At 38.7% G+C, this 21,755-nt stretch overlaps 1 long non-coding RNA gene across 1 annotated transcript; it reads right to left on the bottom strand.

Moving 5' to 3' along the window:
* Window positions 1–11,461: 11,461 nt before the first annotated feature.
* Window positions 11,462–15,999, bottom strand: LOC114268428 (uncharacterized). The gene is made up of 4 exons (XR_014361815.1): window positions 15,831–15,999; window positions 14,075–14,394; window positions 13,300–13,371; window positions 11,462–11,704 (listed from the first exon to the last, which is right to left on the bottom strand). It is a non-coding gene; the product is annotated as an uncharacterized LOC114268428 (long non-coding RNA).
* Between the last annotated feature and the right edge of the window lie 5,756 nt (window positions 16,000–21,755).

The following is a 21,755-nucleotide window of genomic DNA, read 5'->3' as shown; positions in this document are numbered from 1 at the left end:
ACCTACCTGCGACTAATGCAACAAGTACACAACCTTCATTCAAGCATGGGTATGCCTTTCGTTTATCCCCATCCCCCTAGTACAATTCAAGTACACTTGGGTTGTTTCCTTTCTCTGCCTTTTACTGAATTTGTTTCTTATAAAGGGCAGGGGGAAAGCAAAAGAACACAAACAAAAATATGTTAGTGGTAAAAGAGTCAATTATCCCTTGTAAATATAATTAGGTCCTAGTCATAGGAAAGCACTAAATTTAAGATGCAAATATTATTCAACATTGCTAGTGAATCTTATTGCTTTTAGTTAGGGAAGCTATTCAACTCTTTGGTAATGTCTTTGGGTATTTAGGATATGGTTTGTTCTGTTTCTTTTATCATGTTTTTGGTTATGTGAATGAAGTATGGTTGGGAGTGACTCTGTCAATTTTGCAGTTATGAATGCATATTTTTCGAATCTTTGGAGTTTTTAATTTTCCTATCATTTGAATAACACCCAGATGCCTGTTTATGTTTTTGTTTTGTAAACTTAAATATATGCACACATATATATTTTAGGGGGAAAGTGCAATATTTCATGATTTTCAAAAAAAAAAAAAAGAAGTACTAAATAATATATTTAGAGATGCTTTAAAAATGATCACAAAGCAAGGGACAGAGACATTTCAGAAAATGTTCACTTACAGAGTACATCAGATCAAAATACAAAATGAGGGCATTGATATACAGATTTTATTCTAAACCTAATTCAATCAAAAACCTATAAAACTTACTTTGATTTCACATCAGTAGTTAAATACTCCATATAGTTTATCGACAGTTGCATTTCGAACAACAAAATCATGTGGATATCAAAGACAGATCGAAGAAAACCAAATTAATAATAAAAAAACAGGGGAAGTGAGATACAAAGCAAAAAGGGAACAAACCTATAGGGGCAAAATGAAGCACCGATGGTCTCGCATAGCAGCATCAAACGGCAACAACCTGACGATCAACAAACGTCTATGTCGTGTGCGATTGTGAGGGAGAGAGAACTACGAATTGTGAGAGAAGGCTGTGCAAGAGTGAAAATCGGGGAGACTAATGAGGGGGCTTACCTATCCTGGAAAAACAAAAAGGGAATTTTGAGAGGGAACATTCACCGCCTCAACAATTTCTAGAGGCAAATCACAAAAACAAAAAATAACAAAAACAATTTTTAGATTTTTTTTTTTTTGGAAAAAATTAAAACTAATTTGAGAACAATAAAAATAAAAAATATATTTTTAAAGTTTTAAAAATTATTTATGACCTCCTAAAAGATAAAATTATACAAAAATAATAAGTATTTTTTTATTTTTTCACCAAATTTTCTTAGTTTTTAAAAAAAAAAATTCTGAAACAAGTTTTTAAAAATAAAACAAAACATATTGAAATTGATAATCTAATTCTTCGGAAAAGTTTAGATTAACCCGAATTAGCCATTTCAACTTAAGAGTGTGTTTGTGCTTGATGGGTTCATTTTGTGATCTAATTCGATAATTACTTTAATTTTACAATTCAATAATTAGAATATTAAAAATCTTTGAAAAGTTATAATAAAAACACAAATCACTAAATCACCTAATTTCACTAGTAAAACTTTTACCGACGAATAGTGTTATCATCGCTAAATGTTTAAGTCTTTGCCCATGCCAACTTGTCGTCGGCAAAAGTAAGCACACTAATAGCAACACTTATTGTGTTACTAAAAAATAAGCCTCATATAGCGACCCCGGTCTTTTCCCTTTTGATTATTGTATCCGGACTTAGGTTCCGTAGAATCTATCACTGTATAATTGTTGTTGTTGTCCTTTATTTTCTCATTTGGAATTATAGGATGTGTTGGGCAGGTTTGTTTCAGGTTGGTTGGGTTTAGGAACCAAGTGTTGCTGTCCAGGTTTTTGGGTTTTCGCTCGAGCGAGTAGTTGGTCGCTCGAGCGAGATGGAGTTTTTGGTTCTTCGCTCGAGCCGGGGTTTGGTCGCTCGAGCGAGAGATGGCGTCCAGTATGGACCTGTAGCTTTACATTCTTGGCTCGAGCGAGCTTTTCTTCGCTCGAGCGAGTTAGTTCATCCTTCGCTCGAGCTATAGTTCCTTCGCTCGAGCGTGTGTCTGGTTTCAAACCTGAGGGTTTGAGTTCTTCGCTCGATCGAGTTTTCTTTCGCTCGAGCGAGCTTTTGGGTTGCTGGCTCGAGCAAGGCTTCCTTGGCTCGAGCGTAGTTTCTTGTGTCTGGTCGCTCGAGCGACCAAGTCTTCGCTCGAGCGAGCCTGTCCAGTTTAAATACGTAGCAGCGGTTTTTAAAACGTTTTTTCATGATCTTTTGATCCAAAAACCCTAGTTCCGAGTTTTCTCTTCCTCTACCCACCTTCTCTCTTAGGTTTCATCACTTTATAGGGTGTTTCTACCCTAGTTGCTTTATTAAAAAGATAGAGGGAGTCGAGGGCTTTCATTTAATCTGAACATTGGGCGATCTGGAACACTTTGGTATTTGGGCACTCATCTTTGTCTTCATCATTTGTGTTGTTTTCTTCGAGGTAGGGATTTCCTACTCCATTTTATAGGTTTTGTTCTGAGTTTTGGTATTTTGATATGTTGGGGATACTTTGGTGAATTTTGGGAAAACCCTAGTTGTATTATTGAATTAATTTGTATAAGTAATTCATAGAATTGGGAAATTTGTTGATTAAATGGTGTAGTTGAATAATGTAAATCACTCGCCTGTTGGATTGTTGGTATATTTATTTCCAGTCTAGAAATAACTGTTTTGGACTATCGGTGGAGGATAGTCGTGATTGTTGTAGACATTGCATGTGGATTAGGAATAACTGAAACTAATCACTTTGGTTAAGTCATTAATTTTGACTATGGTATTGATACAGAAAATACGTGTATTGATTGAGCATTGCATTTGCATACATTGCTTTGTGTGTGGGAGGAGATAGGGGATGTACTCCACGGTTTAGGGGAAGATAGGGGATGGACCTCTAAACCGGATTTTGTTTGGGAGGAGATAGGGGATGGACTCCATTAACCACACTTTTGTGTGTGCTTATTTATATTGAAGTGTTTTATTGATACAGCACTAAAATGTGTATCAAACTGGAAGTATGAAGTGTTTTGATTTGAGCTTGGGTCTCATTCGTTTGTTGATATGTGAGGAGTGTGAATATAATATATATAATTCACTGTTGTAAGTTTGGCCAGGTTCTGAGCCATGTTGATAAAATTGAAAAGTAAAACGTGTCTTAGACAATAGTGTCTTGAGACTGTAAAATGAAGTTATTGATTATCTTGGTCAACCATCTGTTGAATGCTATTGCTTTATTCATTACTTATATGTGGTTTAGTATATTTCTACTGGGCTGTGGCTCACCCTTTTTGGGAACATCATTTTCAGGTTCAGGTGATAAGCTACCTCCAAGGACTTAGCTTGAGAGGGTTTGGCTTCTGGATTTTGAGGAAGAATAACATTAGTTATTTGTCTTTATTTATTAGTACATGTAAACATTCAAGCCTAGGGCTTTACTTGTATTGAGTTGGAACTCGTGTTTTTGTATCCAAGTGTTGGCTTGGAAAGATGTAAGCCTGTAGGGCATTTTATTCGATGTTACATGTAATGCTTTTATCTAGCAATATTCGGATGAATGAATTAATACATTGTTTTCTTTAAATAATGCATGTCAATGATGTTTATATAATGGGTTTATTTTGAGGGCGTTACAACTTGGTATCAGAGCGTACCGGGTTTGAATACTTTGGGTACGTGGGAAGTGATTAGTATCACAGTGGGTTCGTCTCGTTTGATAGAGACTTAGTGTAATGTTATATGTTTATGTGATAACATGTTTATGTGATTATGTGGGTATGGAATGTAGTTTCTAGGATGTTGATTGGACCCTTGAGTTTCTAGTAGTCTTGTTGGAAAGGCACTTGATCACTGCTGCTTCCAACCGGAACTATAGTAACGCATTGGGACTATCATTATCCGGGAATGAAATTCGTAGGTGCTTATGTGATTACGTGCTTATGTGGAATGAATTATTGTTGTCCAATGCATTAGGACGTGAGTGTTTAGTTTCGGCACATTTATTAATGTGCTAATGTTTGTGTTTCCTTTATTAGGATGTCAGGACGAGGACGAGGACGAGGACGCGGTAGGCGTGGTAGGCCGGGTAGGCAGGAGGTGCCTGTGCCGGAGGAGGTTCCAGCAGTTCAGGACGGAGTTGGCCAGGCCAATGTGGCCGAGCCAGTAGGCCAGCAGGCTATGGGCGCTCTAGCCCGAGAGATAGCAGGGGCATTCAGGGAGTCAGTAGGCATTCTTAGAGCTGAGAATCAAGCTCAGGTGGTAGTTGCAGATGCTGGACCTGCCTTTCTGAAGAGGGAGTTCTTCCGGTCTAATCCGGATGAATTTTTGGGTGATCCTAAAGAGCCGCTTAAGGCAGATGAATGGCTCGAACAGACAACGAAGACGTTTGAGATGCTTGGCATTGAAGACGAGGGGTTGAAAGTGACCTTGGCATCTTTCCAGTTGAAAGGGGATGCGGGTCAGTGGTGGAAGTTTACTAAGGGTCGTATTGGAGGTACTTGGGAGGCTTTTGTGAATGCTTTCCAGGAGAAGTTCTTATCTCCAGCAGTTAGGGAGAAGCTGAGAGACCAGTTCTGCCAGCTTAAGCAGTCGAGTTCTTCAGTGGCCGAGTTTGAGGCTGCATTTACTAGTTTGTCCAGGTTTGCACCTGAGTTGGTGGCGTCTGAGGAACGCCGTTGTATTGAGTTTGAGAAGAAGTTGAGGCGTGGCCTCAAGCTGAGAGTTGGGGGAACGATGATTCGGGATTATGGGCGTATGGTTGATGCTGCAGCCCATATGGAGATCATGATGCAGGAGGAGGAGGAAGGACAGAAGGGCTCCAAGAGGAGTCAGGACAGTCAGGGTGATGGTAGGAGACAGAAGGGTTTTAATCCTCAACAGTCTCAGGGTAGTTTTTCTAGATCGACTTTTCCTGTGCCGAGTGCTAGTTCGGGGAAAGGTAGTCAGGGAGACATTACCTGCTTCAAGTGTGGCCAGCTGGGTCACAAGTCTCCAGTTTGTCCTCAGAGGGGAGGAGTTCAGAGAGCAGCATCTTCTTCGGCTCGATCTCAGAGCCAGAGTCAGGGTAGAGGCCAGCCACTTTCGTGTTATCAGTGTGGTCAGCCAGGGCATATGAAGAGGTATTGCCCGCAGTTGGGTGGCACACCTGGTGCATCTGGTTTGAGGCCGATTCAGGGTCAGCAGCCAGCTCAGTCAGGTCAGGCCTCAAGGGTCAATCAGGGGGCTTCATCGTCCCAGTCAGTGCAGCAATCTTATGCTCCTAGGGGTGAGCAGGTTGATCAGAGGTCGTCTGGGCGCGTGTATGCAGTTACCGCGCAGGATCTTGTGCCGGCACCATCAGTTGTGAGAGGTACCTTCTTGTTTTGCAACTCGGTTGCTAATGTTTTGATTGATACGGGTGCATCTCATTCCTTTGTGTCTGCTGCATTTGCATCTATTTTGGAGTTGGAGTTAGCACAGTTAGCATCTCCTATTTGTGTAGTGTCACCTCTTGGGGGTGAATTGATCTTGAAACAAGGTGTTAGGGGTTGTGATATAGAGGTCGATTATCATAGAATCCCATTTTCCTTTGTAGTTATGCCTATGCGGGGTTTTGATGTTATTTTGGGTATGGACTGGTTATCGTCATACCGGGCGGTTATTGATTGCTACCGCCAGAGGGTCACTTGTTGTACCGTGAGCGGAGAGTATTTTCATTTTCTGGGGGATCGGGTTGGTGATGTGTTGCCACCGGGGTATGTTCCGCGAGGACGGAGTGAGCTTAGTGGTCTACTTGCTAACCTTTCGATTAGTGAGGATGCTGAGACCCAGATTGTGTTGCCAAGGGTGGTTTGTGAGTACGCGGACGTCTTTCCTGAGGATCTTATTGGTTTGCCACCGCATCGGGAGATTGAGTTCTCTATTGATTTAGTGCCCGGCACGGCGCCGATTTCTATGGCACCTTATCGTTTTGCCCCAGCCGAGTTAGTTGAGTTGAAAATACAACTCCAGGAGTTGCTAGACAAGGGTTTTATTCATCCTAGTGTTTCGCCTTGGGGAGCACCGGCCCTCTTTGTTAAAAATAAAGGTGGTGCTTTGAGACTTTGTATAGATTACCGGAAGTTGAATCGGGCTACGGTTAAGAATAAGTACCCTATGCCTCGTATAGATGACCTGTTTGACCAGTTGAAGGGTTCCCGTTGTTTCTCTAAGATAGATTTGAGATCGGGTTACCACCAGTTGAGGGTCAGGGATGAGGATATTCCGAAGACGGCATTCCGTACGCGGTATGGCCATTATGAGTTTCTGGTGATGCCATTCGGGCTCACCAATGCACCGGCAGTCTTTATGGACTTGATGAACCGGATCTTCCGGGAATTTTTGGATCAGTTTGTGGTCGTCTTTGTGGACGACATCCTTATCTATTCGCCTTCTGAGGAGGAGCATGAGGCACACTTAAGGGTGGTGCTTGAGTTACTTAGAGCCCATAGGCTGTATGCCAAGTTTGGGAAGTGTGAGTTCTGGCTGAGGGAAGTCAAATTCTTAGGCCACGTAGTATCCGGGGAGGGAGTGTCTGTTGATACATCCAAGACGGAGGCAGTGCAAGAGTGGGCACAGCCTAAGAGTGTGTTTGAGATCCGCAGTTTCCTGGGGTTAGCTGGGTATTACCGTCGGTTTGTGAAAGATTTCTCCAGATTAGCTTTGCCTTTGACTAGATTGACTCGGAAGGGAGTCAAATTTGTATGGAGTGAAACTTGTGAAAAGTCGTTTCAGGAGTTGAAAGTTAGACTGACCACCGCTCCAGTATTGATTATTCCAGAGAGAGGATTGGGTTATGCAGTCTATTGTGACGCCTCACGAGAGGGTCTGGGTTGTGTATTAATGCAAGAAGGGAAAGTAGTTGCCTATGGTTCACGTCAGTTGAAAAATCACGAGCAGAATTACCCTACGCATGATCTAGAGTTAGCAGCTGTGATATTTGCCTTGAAGATTTGGAGGCATTATCTTTATGGTGAGAGATTCGAGGTATTCTCGGATCATAAGAGTCTGAAATATTTGTTTACACAGAAAGACTTGAACTTGAGGCAGAGGAGGTGGATGGAGTTTATAGAAGATTATGACTTTGAGTTGCATTATCATCCGGGAAAGGCCAATGTGGTGGCCGATGCCCTTAGCAGGAAACCTGTTGGTGACATAGCTAGTATAGCCATTCGGGAGTGGAAGATGTTGGGTGCACTCGGAGAGTTTGATTTGCTTCTGGGCGAATCCGTTGAGACTGCGGCCTTGTCTTCTGTTGTTGCACAGCCTACACTTGTGACTCGAGTGTTAGAGGCTCAGAGGGTTGACCTTGAGGTAGAATCTCTTCGTGAGAAGATTTCTGGTGGGAAGGTTGAGAAGGGTTTGACGGTGTATCCCGACCTGAGTGTGAGATACCGAGACCGTCTGTTTGTGCCGGAGTCTTGTCGAGAGGAGGTACTCCGAGAGTTTCATTATTCACGCCTTGCGGTACATCCGGGAGGCACTAAGATGTATCAGGATTTGAGTCGCCAGTTTTGGTGGCGGGGTATGAAGAGAGATGTGGCAGTTTTCGTGTCCAAGTGCCTTACTTGTCAACAAGTGAAGGCCGAACATCAGAGGCCGGCGGGTTTGTTGCAACCCTTGCCTATTGCCGAGTGGAAGTGGGAACACGTCACTATGGACTTCGTTGTGGGTCTTCCGAGGACTCAGCGGGGTAGTGATGCTATTTGGGTGGTTGTAGACCGGTTGACTAAGTCGGCGCACTTCATTCCTATGCGCGTGAGAGATTCGGTAGATCATCTTGCCGACTTGTACATTCGGGACATAGTGAGGTTACACGGGGTTCCAGTGACGATTGTCTCAGATAGAGATACTCGTTTTACTGCCAGGTTGTGGCAGAGTTTGCAGAGTGCCTTGGGCACTAAGTTGACCTTTAGCACGGCTTATCATCCTCAGACTGACGGGCAGTCCGAGCGTACTATTCAGATCCTTGAGGATATGCTTCGGGGTTGTGTTCTAGACTTTAGTGGGTCGTGGGAGAGGCACTTGCCGTTGGTGGAGTTTGCCTACAACAACAGTTTCCAGTCTAGTATCGGTATGGCACCGTTTGAGGCCTTGTATGGCCGACCGTGTAGGTCTCCTGTTTGTTGGGCCGAGGTGGGTGATGCACCTCTGTTGGGTCCGGAGTTGGTAAGGGAAACAACGGAGAAAGTTGAGCTTATTCGTAAGAGACTTGTTACAGCACAGAGTCGTCAGAAATCTTATGCCGACCGTAGGAGGAGATCTTTGGTATTTGAGGTCGGTGATCATGTCTTTCTGAAAATATCACCTAGACGGGGTTTGATGAGATTTGGGAAGAGTGGGAAGTTGTCCCCTCGGTTCATTGGTCTGTTTGAGATCCTTGAGAGGATTGGCGAGGCTGCTTATCGATTAGCTTTACCACCGCAGTTGGCCGGAGTACATGACGTGTTTCATGTGAGTATGCTTCGGAAGTATGAGCCGGATCCATCACATGTGTTGGATTGGACTGATTTAGTGATTGATGAGGATGTTTCGTATGAGGAGAGACCGGTTCGGGTTTTAGATAGGCGGGATCAAGTTTTGCGAGGCAAAACCATCCCTTTGGTCAAAGTTTTGTGGAAACATCACGGGGTGGAGGAAGCCACTTGGGAACGTGAGTTGGAAGTCCGCGAGAAATATCCGGACATGTTTATTGACTTGTAATCTTGTAATTAATTTTTGTAATATTGTCGAACTGTAAAGCTTTCTATATATGTCATAAGCTGTAAAACATTGAGAATGTTTTGGTTAATGAAAATATTTTGAAACTTGCCTCGAAATGGAAGTTTAAGGAAACATTGTATATGTTGAATATATTGAAAATTGTTGAAATTGAAAGAAGCAGATTGCATGGTGTTAATGCAGGTTGAGATATATGTTTTCTTTACATATTGTGATATGCCTCTTTGTTAAGGGATGGAATTTGTTTATTATTGAGTTATCATATTGTTGGAATTTGAGAAAACTTGTTTTCAAACTTTATGCTTAATTTCGGGGACGAAATTCTTTTAAGGGGGGGAGGTTATAGCGACCCCGGTCTTTTCCCTTTTGATTATTGTATCCGGACTTAGGTTCCGTAGAATCTATCACTGTATAATTGTTGTTGTTGTCCTTTATTTTCTCATTTGGAATTATAGGATGTGTTGGGCAGGTTTGTTTCAGGTTGGTTGGGTTTAGGAACCAAGTGTTGCTGTCCAGGTTTTTGGGTTTTCGCTCGAGCGAGTAGTTGGTCGCTCGAGCGAGATGGAGTTTTTGGTTCTTCGCTCGAGCCGGGGTTTGGTCGCTCGAGCGAGAGATGGCGTCCAGTATGGACCTGTAGCTTTACATTCTTGGCTCGAGCGAGCTTTTCTTCGCTCGAGCGAGTTAGTTCATCCTTCGCTCGAGCTATAGTTCCTTCGCTCGAGCGTGTGTCTGGTTTCAAACCTGAGGGTTTGAGTTCTTCGCTCGATCGAGTTTTCTTTCGCTCGAGCGAGCTTTTGGGTTGCTGGCTCGAGCAAGGCTTCCTTGGCTCGAGCGTAGTTTCTTGTGTCTGGTCGCTCGAGCGACCAAGTCTTCGCTCGAGCGACCAAGTCTTCGCTCGAGCGAGCCTGTCCAGTTTAAATACGTAGCAGCGGTTTTTAAAACGTTTTTTCATGATCTTTTGATCCAAAAACCCTAGTTCCGAGTTTTCTCTTCCTCTACCCACCTTCTCTCTTAGGTTTCATCACTTTATAGGGTGTTTCTACCCTAGTTGCTTTATTAAAAAGATAGAGGGAGTCGAGGGCTTTCATTTAATCTGAACATTGGGCGATCTGGAACACTTTGGTATTTGGGCACTCATCTTTGTCTTCATCATTTGTGTTGTTTTCTTCGAGGTAGGGATTTCCTACTCCATTTTATAGGTTTTGTTCTGAGTTTTGGTATTTTGATATGTTGGGGATACTTTGGTGAATTTTGGGAAAACCCTAGTTGTATTATTGAATTAATTTGTATAAGTAATTCATAGAATTGGGAAATTTGTTGATTAAATGGTGTAGTTGAATAATGTAAATCACTCGCCTGTTGGATTGTTGGTATATTTATTTCCAGTCTAGAAATAACTGTTTTGGACTATCGGTGGAGGATAGTCGTGATTGTTGTAGACATTGCATGTGGATTAGGAATAACTGAAACTAATCACTTTGGTTAAGTCATTAATTTTGACTATGGTATTGATACAGAAAATACGTGTATTGATTGAGCATTGCATTTGCATACATTGCTTTGTGTGTGGGAGGAGATAGGGGATGTACTCCACGGTTTAGGGGAAGATAGGGGATGGACCTCTAAACCGGATTTTGTTTGGGAGGAGATAGGGGATGGACTCCATTAACCACACTTTTGTGTGTGCTTATTTATATTGAAGTGTTTTATTGATACAGCACTAAAATGTGTATCAAACTGGAAGTATGAAGTGTTTTGATTTGAGCTTGGGTCTCATTCGTTTGTTGATATGTGAGGAGTGTGAATATAATATATATAATTCACTGTTGTAAGTTTGGCCAGGTTCTGAGCCATGTTGATAAAATTGAAAAGTAAAACGTGTCTTAGACAATAGTGTCTTGAGACTGTAAAATGAAGTTATTGATTATCTTGGTCAACCATCTGTTGAATGCTATTGCTTTATTCATTACTTATATGTGGTTTAGTATATTTCTACTGGGCTGTGGCTCACCCTTTTTGGGAACATCATTTTCAGGTTCAGGTGATAAGCTACCTCCAAGGACTTAGCTTGAGAGGGTTTGGCTTCTGGATTTTGAGGAAGAATAACATTAGTTATTTGTCTTTATTTATTAGTACATGTAAACATTCAAGCCTAGGGCTTTACTTGTATTGAGTTGGAACTCGTGTTTTTGTATCCAAGTGTTGGCTTGGAAAGATGTAAGCCTGTAGGGCATTTTATTCGATGTTACATGTAATGCTTTTATCTAGCAATATTCGGATGAATGAATTAATACATTGTTTTCTTTAAATAATGCATGTCAATGATGTTTATATAATGGGTTTATTTTGAGGGCGTTACACCTCATAGCTAGAAATCTTGAAATTTTGGCGCCAACCAATAATTTTGGCGCTTAGTGAATGTTATGTTTTTTTAGCGACGGTAGTAAATTACGTCGGTAAAGGTCTACCTTTACTAATGAAATTTGCCACTGTGTCGCCAAAAATATACTTTGGGCTATGAAAATTGACGTAGTCGCTAAAAGTAGTCGCGAAAAATATAATTTCTTGTAGTGCCCATTCCATAACGCATATTTCACTTACAACCATCAAACAAAAAAGAATACCTTTTAATGAAAACTTATATACAAACCAACTATATATATTCCAATTAGAAATAATAATGCCATACATAACAAATAAGCATACCAAAAATTATTATGTACCCCGCCAAAAATTATATGTATGATTCATCCAAATTCCATACAAAAGGCAGAGAACGACAAAAAACTTCCCAACTGTTCAAAAGTGTAAATTATCCTCTGTACAGAAAAATGGAAGATCCACATGTCAATGCCAAAATCCATCTACAAAAAAAATAAAAATAAAAATAAATAATTACACACATTAGTTCCATATAGCATTTCAACATAAGACCACGCAAAAAAAAAAAAAAAAAAAAAGTTAATAGATCTGTAAAGGGATTTTTTCGTTTTGAATTTTGAATTTTTGGCTGAGGTGGTTTCATCCCTCAATCATAATATTTTGAAAATGAAATTAACATTATTGAAATGTTAGGAACCAAAACAACGCAAAGTGCACAGGATTAAAAGTCCATTGGCATCCAAAAAATGACAATCAATGTAAGGTTGTGCAGCATATATATTCAACAGTTATGAGGAAAAATGTAGCCCCTTAAAAATGACAATCAATTTAAGGTTGTGTAGCATATTCAGTAGTGATGAGAAAACATGTAGCCCCTAAAAAATTACAATCAATGTAAGGTTGTGCAACATAGTCAGACCCGCAAAGCCTTTTTCGACTAAGTTTATGGCGTTTTTGACGCCAACTCCCAACCTACGCGTGCTAATTACATCCCACCTATCCCCACATGTCCTATTTGACAAGAGGAAGCTACCTGTGGCATGATGGCATCCATAGAGTGGTTCAAGGGCTACTTTGAATTTTCACCCCCAAAAGGCCTTTTTCGGCTAAGTTTATGGCGTTTTTCACGCCAACTCTCAACCTACGTGTGCTAATTATATCCCGTCTGTCCCCACAAGTCCTATTTCACACGAGAAAGCTACCCGTGGCATCCATAGAGTCGTTCGGGGGCTGTTGTGAATTTTTGGCCTCGAAAGGCCTTTTTCGTCTAAGTTTATTGCCTTTTTCATGCCAACTCCCAACCTACGTATGCTAATTACATCATGTTTGTCTCCACAGGTCCTATCTCATCTGTCCCCATAGGTCCTTAGAATTAATCGAGATGTGCATAAATTGATCCGACCACAAAATTATCCATATATATATATATATATATATATCACTTTCTAAACAAATCCTAATTTTGGTGTTAACAAATACACTATGATTGTTCTTAAGTCAGCTGTTAAAGTGGTTAAATGTAAATATATCACTTTCTAAACAAATTCACAAATTGTCATCCCTATAAGCACCAATACACTCACTAAACACTGCATTTCATACCAACCCATTTCAACAAGCAAAGGAAAGGTGGCAAGTGGTTCCCAATCCTTTATGGCTCTGAGAAAATTCACAAATTTAATACACATTTTCAATTTTTTTATAAAAAAGACTGACAAGCATACTTATCTTCAAGAAAGTAAATTATTCACACTTCTCTACAGATGTCATTTTAAGCCTAGGCCTCTAGCTTCAGAGGTCATTTTAAAATAAGTGTAGAAGTAATCAGTTATGTTAAGCCTAGGCCTCTAGTTCCATGATTTCAGAGGCCTCTAACATCTAAAATGCCATTAAGCTAGTTGTAGCTCAATACATTGCCACCACATGCCAAAAGCAAATTGGTTTTTTATTATAATGTTCATGATACAAGATATTTAAGCAGAATCAATTATGTTAAGCCTAGGTAGGTTACAATTTACTTTGGATTCTAAAGCATTATATGAAATGTAACACCAAATGAGATTGAACTGAAATTTACAGAGTCTGCAACTGAGCAAGGCTGAAGAGAGCGACTGGAATTTGACCTTGAAGTCTGCTGTTTTCCATCACTCTGCAAGTACAAAGTTAAAGTAATATGTTTACCATAATTGGGAGTACATTGATGAAATAACAAAGGATGGAAATACAATATCAAAAGATGTGAGTTAGGAAATTAAGAAGATGTTATGCAACTTGAAGTAAGAAGTGGAAAGGCTCCTCATGTTCTGCAATATTGATCAGTCAGTTTCATGACATCTACGAGCACACGTAAAGTTAGAATGTTCATCATATGCAAATATGATAGTTAGAAATAGTGATGATCATATATTGCCAAGTATTGTCTATTATGCTGTATTGTCCTGATATTTTCAATCATTTCAGACTTTGAAGTCCTTCACTAGCTTTATATATCCAGAATCTTGGTAACATGTACTTTGATGATTTTATTCTTAAATTATGGGTGAATGACCAAGTTGGTGAAATAAAGTCCATGACACAATCAATATTTGTTTAAAGTTTGCCAACTCATATAGCAATTTTCATAAAAAATATTGATTAATCATACATATTATTGGCCTTGTTGATCTCATGGATTATGACATTTGATGTGGCTTAGAAATGAGAACTGTTGCACATAAGAATGCAAACTTTTTATTATGGCACTTTTCAACTATAAACAACCTTGACTTTTTTTAAAAGCGGAAAATAACAAAGCACATCAAATATTAAGGAAAATGACATATGTGAGAAGCATTGAATATGTTGAGACTTACATGTTAAAATCTGGAACAACAACAATATTGAAGAGATCCAGGTCATACTCAAGACCAAATCTGCAAAACATTTTCAAAAGTAGGATTGACCTTCCCGACTACTACTTACAGTACACTAGAGTGGATGGCCTTCCCCATTAATTCCACCAACCAAACGAATCAAATTGAAATGTTATGGAACAAGACAAAAATAATTATTAAAGAAGGAAAATTAGAGGGTTTTTAAAACTAAAGTAGGTCAATAAAACTTCAGCAACATCCTCTTGTCAATCAAACACCACCTTTTTTTTTTTCTCAAACCCAATTCAACTCTCTGGCCCCTGGTAGGAAAAGGGAGAAATAGAAAATTGAGATAGATATAGAGGTCAACCAATGAAAAAAATTAATTAATAGTAGTAGTGAATAAAAATTTTAGACATAAATTGATTGATTGAATGGCAAAGTAGAGTAACGAAGCGAGAGTAACATTTGGTATCACTACGATGCAGCAAACCTCAAATAATTCAGACATTCCCAGCTATGCTAGCAAAAAATATTTAGAAAGGTGTAAGGAAAATGCAGCAATTGAGTTGTAATACAGGAACAAAATAAAAAAATAAAAACTAAAAACCTAGAGTCCAAAGACTAATATTGCTACCAGCCAAACTTGAAAGAATAGAAAAACCATTACTCTTGCAAGTTTGAAGGTTAAAAGCCTCACAAATTGCACAAGAATTATGAATCCCTCAATTTAGTAATTTTGCAAGTGGTCTAATACTCTCATATGAGCTATGTTACATAGACTCAGAGAGAGCGATCAGTCGGATTTTTTTGATAAATGAGTTGTGTTTTTGACTATATTAAGGGGAAAAGAGCATATATTTTGTAATTAGCGTATTTTAGAAAAAGGTCATGTTTAGGACCAAAATTCTAAATTTTATGAAGAATGATTAGCTTAGAAACTCGAACATACAACAGTTTATGAGCGTAGTTATGCTACTTTAAAGCTTTTAGAAGTGTTTCCTAAAGAATGTGATTGTGGTAGCTCGGAAGTACTATGAAAGGATGGCATTAGACCAAATTCCAAATGTTTCTGAAAGTTTATCACTTGCCCTATACATACTTCTACACCACAAGGCTGCTAAGCTAATACTCCATCCACAGATGATGTAAATCAGACACCATTTCACACTTTATACCCAAATCAATAACTTCTTTATGTAAGAAGAGATACAAAACATCTATTGTATTATATGAAATGCTTAGAAACCCAAAACCAACCTCAAACCACAATATTTTGAACTTAGTTTAATACCACAAAATTCCCAGAGAAATAATCATAAAAGGGAAGCAAATAAATTCTTTACTAATAGAATCATAGCATTAATTTTCAATTGAAATAATCAAAATACATGAGAATACATACACAATCAATGAGCAACCATACATGTAAATACATACACAATGAGTCGGATTAGGGCTTTGAGCCTAACGAGAGAGAAAGAAAAAGAGGGGAAAAGGTATCAAACCGCTTAAATTAAACCTATTTACTACATCAAACCCATAAAACCATAGAAATCAAACCACTTAAACCAAACCCATTTCAGAAATCAACACGAAATTAGACTTGGTAAATAATGTAAAACCCTAAAGCATGAGTGAGAAATGGGAAAATAAAGGAAGGGAGAGAGAGACAGAGACAAAGACAGGGAGCGAGCGACTGAGAGCGAGAGAGAGAGAAAAAGAGCAAAAGAGAGAGGGAAGAAAGAGAAAGAACCTGTTTGTATTGCGGCGGTGGCAGTGGTGATTTGCAGAGGTGATGATGTGCGACGGACGTGAGCAACGATGGTAAGGGATTTCGGTGAAGTGAAGAGGTGAGGTTCTCTGTGTGAGAGAGAGACAGAGGAAAGGGACTCCAATCTGGGTGCCTAAAATATGTTCCCACTAAATATTATAAATCTTTTAGCGACTAAAATGTTTTTTAGTTTCCATAAGTTGACTATTTGCGACTAATTGTTCTTTTGTTGAAAAAAATTGAGTATACCGCGACTAAATATTTTTTAGTTGCCAAAACTGCATATTTGCCGACCAAATTCTTAGTCGCGAAAGAGTAACAGTGCAAATGTGGCTATTATTTGGCGACTAAATTTATTTTAGTTGGCGAAAATTAGTATACTATGACTAAAATAAAATTTAGTAGCTGAAAAACTAGAGTAACAGCGACTGATAATTTTTTTAGTCGCCTATTGTGAAAAATTTACCGACTAATGTTTTTTTCAGTCGCCGAGAAATAATAGGCGTCGAGTACAATATTTTAGTAGCAAAAACTTGAACCAACGGCGACCAAAATAATTTTTAGTAGCCAAAAATTGAACTTTTGGCGACTAAAACCCTTTTAGTCACCAAATTTTGGTCGCCAAAAGTGTAAATTGTTGTAGTGATTGTAAGTGCTTGTAAAAATGTCTGATTGAATATAGTTGGTGTAAAATCTAAGTTGTATGATGCACTTAGTATTTGGATTGAAATTTTGATTTGTAAGACGCATTGCAAGTACTTGTAAAAATGTTAGATGGAATGTAATTGTTTCACTTTGGTAAACAAGTTCCTTACCCTCTCTTGTTTGTTTTCTTTATATACAAGTGTTTATTTATTTATTTTTTTAATGTAGTCTTGATTGTTTCAGTGCTAGTGCTGATGATGATGGTGCTAGCAATGGAGATATAATTAACTATAATAGTCAAAAAAATTGGTGTTCTAGTTTTTCTTTTGGGGACTGGGAGGTGTAGGGAGATGAAGCACAAAAAATGCAAAGAAGTTAAGAAGAGGAAACAGTGTACAAAAATATATAAGATTTTGATTGTGAGAGAAGGGGGTGCTAAAATTTGACAAATAATAAAACACTCAAATTGTTTGCATTGATCTTTGGCCAAGACAAAAAAATGTTATAATCGGTGGATGAAACTACAATCAGTTTTGAAGGCCACAAAAAGATATACATTATCTCACTTTTTCTGGTATTGATGACAAAATTGTAAAAGGAATTACTAAGAAAAATTGCTAAATTTGCCAAACAATCTCTGTGGTGCATCAATGAGACTCCCATTCACAAATCAGCTATGACTTATATACCACAAACTTTAAAAAAAAAAATATCTTAAAATCATATGTCTAAACTTAGAAGCAAATAATAGATCACAAGATGGAAAGTTGATCTAACACTCCTTAGTAATTCAAGATTGGGGCATTCATATTCTCTACAAGATAACTTATTACACACCACAAGATTCAATATAAAGAGAGCAACCAAGCTGATACATACAAAATACAATATTTTCCCAACCTCTTCAAATTTTTAACAAACACAACATTTGGTGACAACACAAATTGGATAATATGAATTTTTTTTATGCCGATAACATTTCTAGAAAAAATCAAAAACAATTGTCATTCTCTCCAAACTAAATCAAACCAAACCTTAAGTTCCATTAAATGGGATCGGCTACATGAATCATTCTTCTCCATTCAACTCTATCAAATCGATTCAAAGTATGATTCATTGTCATAACGGATCCTAGCACCGTTGTTACATGTTAGTTGTCGGCTACCTAACACAGAACTCTCCTCTTTTACCAGGGCTTGAGATCGGCAGAGTTGTTAAACAACCCCGGCAAAGTTGAGTGCCATTCTCTTCAAATAAAAAAAAAATTAAAATAAAAAATAAAATTGCTAAACTTTAACTCCCATCAAATATAAAATGAACTTTAAACCCCATGAACTATCAAGCACTACCATTCATTAGCTTCCATCTCTGAAGCTTACATCATCACCTTATCCACCCATATCATTGTTACATCAACCCGACTGCAAGCAGATAAGAAGTTAAAGAAGTCAATTAGAATTTGTATCAAACAACACCATTCAAGCCCAAAAAAATGAATAACCAAAGCCCCAATTGAGAGCAAAATGATCAAATCAACCACCACTTGTATATGAAGAAGATAAACAAGAGAGGGTAAGGAACTTGTTAACCAAAGTGAAACAATTATATTCAATCAAACATTTTTACAAGCACTTGCAGTGCATTTTACAAACTTAGATTTCAAACCAAATACTAAGTACAACATACAACCCAGGTTTCATACTAACTATATTTAATGAGACATTTTTACAAACACTTAAAATACATCTTACAACCCAGATTTCAAAACAAATACTTATTTGTTACCAAAATCAAGTCAAAAAAGAAAAAAAAAATTCCCCAAAAAAATCACAAAATGCATAATCATCATTGCACTCCGCTTCGTCCTCCAATCCACCATCATCGTCACCATCGATCTCACAATCTTATGTCCCAAAACTCCCAAATTCCGGCTGACCCCTCCATAATCAACAATCCCACCACTTCAATCTCATTTGATATTTGATTTGCCGCTATGTACACCGTGAAGAAGCTGAATCTAGACCCTTTTAAGTTTTATGACACCTATATTACTTTCTCATATAGGGGAAAATGAATCATGAAAAACCTAAGTGATTCGTGATTAGATCAAGAATTAATTGTACCAATTCCCAAACAACTAAAACTAACAATCTAAATTATCAAGCACGTATGAATGTGATTTAGATTATTGTTTCTGAAACAATAAATCAACACAAATGATTTTTTGGTGAGAAAAACCACAATTGGAGCACCTTCAATTGTGATAAAAAAACCACAGGCGAAATGCCACAAATCAATTCACTGCTGAAGAAAGAAAGATTACAAAGATACCAAACAAATTACCCAAACATTTTCAATTTGTCTTCAAATCTTTTGTATATCTTTCACCGCAACCTTCATCTCAGAATTGATTAGATTGATGTTGAATCCACAACATCTATTGTCAAATCAACAACTGCACACAACATCAAACTCCTTTGATTACTCTGTCCTTGAATCTTCGGATTCCACCACAGAAGAATACTCTCAAAGAAGATCAAACAAACTCCTTGATGTGTGCTTATAAAAACATGAGTTCAAACTCAATCAAACATCAAGGAAAACCAGAAAAATATCCCCAAAAGAAAACCCTAAAACCCTTAAAGAAGATCTAGAAAACGTAACCCTAGATTTGGAGCAACTTGAGGTTTTATAGAGGCTAAGATCGCGAGGTCCGCTAGAGTGTGGGAATGGACGCTTGAGCGGGGACTCTATATCACGTGTTCCTAACTAGGGTTCACACTCAAGCATAATATCCCACGCTCAAGCATAAAAACACAGCACTCAGTATATTTTGCAGACAAGCCAAAACACTGTGAGAGTGGAATCTTCACTCAAGCGCCACTTTCTCCACTCGAGCAGGAAGACCAAAAAACATAAGAAAATTACAACTCAATGATACTCAAGTTTGTCCACGAAATTTGATAACAAGTATGGTCCTAACAATCTCCCCCTTTGTCAAATCCCGGACAAAACTGTTCTAACAATTTTCCTAACAAACAAACCCAAAACACACTAACTAACACAATCAATAACCTCGACTTTAAAAAAAAAAAACAAAACAAAACAAAACAAAACCACTACAAACACCACAAGAGTTGAATGCGAACATGAAACACTAATCCTTGAACAATCCACCTGGGGAAACAACCATACAAAACAAAACTGTGGAACTGGATAAATAGCCCAATATATATATCTAAACAAAAATATCCCAATATCCATGAAACACTAATATCTCAATATCCATGCCCAAAAATATCAAGAACCATGCATCAAGTATATCTTGATTCAACAAAAGTATATCCAATATCCAATATCCATGCATGCATCAAGTATATCCAATTGCTGAATCAAGTATATCCAAAATCCACTCCCTTTTTTTGTCCGGGAGGAAAACACAAGTGAAAAAAAATAAAAAAAATCAAGAGATAAAACTATGCAACAAAAATCAAGTGATAACACTGTGCAAAAAGTATACTAGCCAATAAAATAGATATCACCGAGCTGGTGGCAGTAGACGACAAAATCTGGGACAGATGAGAAGAGGACTGAGCAACTGACTCCTCAATGCATTTGGATAAGGCCTCCAATGCTGTGAGCCGAGCATCGACGGTAGCCTGGCCTCGAAGATATCTATCCGGCCCTCCAGACGATCAAAATATGAGACCATGGACTGCTCGAACTGACGTAGCTTGCCTCGAATAGTATGAACTGGAGGAGGCTACTCCCTCTCACCGGTAGCCTCACCTGCAGCAGCTGCATCATACTCTGACTCCTCGGCCACAACAACATCCCCTGCACCTATACCAGAACTACCCACTCCTGAAGGAACCCCCCTAACATGAGACTAACTCTAAAAGACAGTCTTTTTGGTAAAAGGTCGGGAAGAAGAGGCAAACTCATCCTCACCAAAAGAAAGAACCTCAAACTTGGCGAGAAGCCAATTAATGAGGCAACCGTAAGGAAGACCAAGGTTATTGCGCTCAAATGCAGCAACCAATTTTTGAATGATCAAGGTTGCAAGGTCAATAGATTGGTGATTAGCAATGCAATAAAGGACAAAACCTTGTTATTGATTTATCTCGGAGCTGTGGGTGGTCATAATGATGTTGGCACAAACAATAAGATTGAGTAAGCGAAACTGGGGAAGAAGCTCATTTTGTTTGATCAAAGAGCCCGGGAGCCACGAATGAGATGTACCATATAAAGCAGCGGCCACCTCATTGAAATCACAGGTGGGTTGAACAGGGAAAGGATAGTAAATAGGAAAGACTTTACTAATACCTAATAGCTCACGAATAAGGTTAGGGGTAACTATGATAGACTTAGACCTGACCCAAGTCTTGAACGAAGGACCAATATCGTCAATCCCCTCCATATTACAGTAAAATTCCGGCACCCAATCAAGATTTTGACGGCCCGAGAAGGAAAGAACCAAATCCCCACCGAAAGTGAAAAATGATGGTAGATGGTTAAGAGACTCAACATCACCCATGATATACTAGTATAGGTCAATTCCTCCAATAATGTAAAAGATACACTGTTAGTGGTCCATAGAGAACTTTGATCACTTGTGCGGAAACCCCTACAACAGTTTATCTCAAGAATGTGTACAGAAAGAGATCATGAAGTCAATGAGCATGGGCATTCAGATTGAGCTATGAAAAATGAAAAATGAAATATAGCAAGCAGCATAAGAGGTGTTCATATGAGTCTAAATGCAAGGATGACAGGAATCAATGAGAATGAGATTATAGCACCCAACTACACATAGAAGTATGCACTCACACCACCTCAAGTAATAGGAAACACCCTAGTGACTAAGCACTACACCCAAGGTCTTTCTAAGGAACTCAAACCTAAGAAGATCAAGGGGTTTTGTAAAAATATCAGCTTTTTGATGCTCAGTAGGTATACGTTCAAGAACAACAAGGCCTTCTTCCACTAACTCTTGGATGAAATGATGACGAATGTCAATGTGTTTGGTGTGAGAGTGTTGGACAGGATTTTTAGAAGTGTTAATGGCACTTGTGTTATCACAGAAAAGAGTGAGAGTGTTCTGGTCAATTCCATAATCATAAAGCATTTGCTTCATCCACAACATTTGTGCATAACAACTCCCTGCAGCAATGTACTCAGCTTCAGCTGTCGAAAGAGAAATGGCATTTTGCTTTTTGCTATGCCAGGAAACCAAATTATTCCCAAGGTAAAAATACCCCC

The sequence above is a fragment of the Camellia sinensis genome, chromosome 2 (assembly GCF_055761805.1).
Source record: "Camellia sinensis isolate YWXY chromosome 2, ASM5576180v1, whole genome shotgun sequence".
NCBI lineage: Eukaryota > Viridiplantae > Streptophyta > Magnoliopsida > Ericales > Theaceae > Camellia > Camellia sinensis.
The sequence above is the reverse complement of the archived record's forward strand: the minus strand, read 5'-3'. Positions and strand labels throughout refer to the sequence as shown.